Consider the following 565-nt stretch of genomic DNA (forward strand, 5'->3'; position numbering starts at 1 on the left):
TCTTTCAGCTGCTTTACAGCTTTCCCAAAAAAATGTATACACACTCTAACATCTCATAGCTTAATTTTGAAAATGAAATGTATTTTAATAAACACTGTCTTTATAATTATTCAAGGTGTGTATATATATATTTGGGGGGACACCCTACTATATAGGATCTCTCTTTGACTTCTCTGAATCAGTTTTACCATTCTGCTCAATTCCTCATGGCGTAAAGAAATCGCTGACTGACATGCACTCCTGTTTTATTTGTATGAGAGCTGTGATTTTAACTTTAAATATTTTCTCAATTGATTTGAGAGAGAGAGGAAGGGAGAATGTGAAAAACATTGATTTGTTGTTCCACTTACTTATGCATTCATTGGTTAATTCTTGTATGTGCCCTGACTAGGGATTGAATCTGAACCCTTGGTATATCGGGGTGATGCTCTAACCAACTGAGCTACCCGGCCAGGGTGATTTTTACTTCTAAAGAACTGTATTTTGACAAGAGGCAGAAATAGAATGAGACAGGGATGAGATAGAGGAAGTGGGTGAGAGGCAGAGACAGAGAGAGAAAGGGAAA

Source organism: Myotis davidii, unplaced genomic scaffold (genome assembly GCF_000327345.1).
Source record: "Myotis davidii unplaced genomic scaffold, ASM32734v1 scaffold18, whole genome shotgun sequence".
Classification (NCBI taxonomy): Eukaryota; Metazoa; Chordata; class Mammalia; order Chiroptera; family Vespertilionidae; genus Myotis; species Myotis davidii.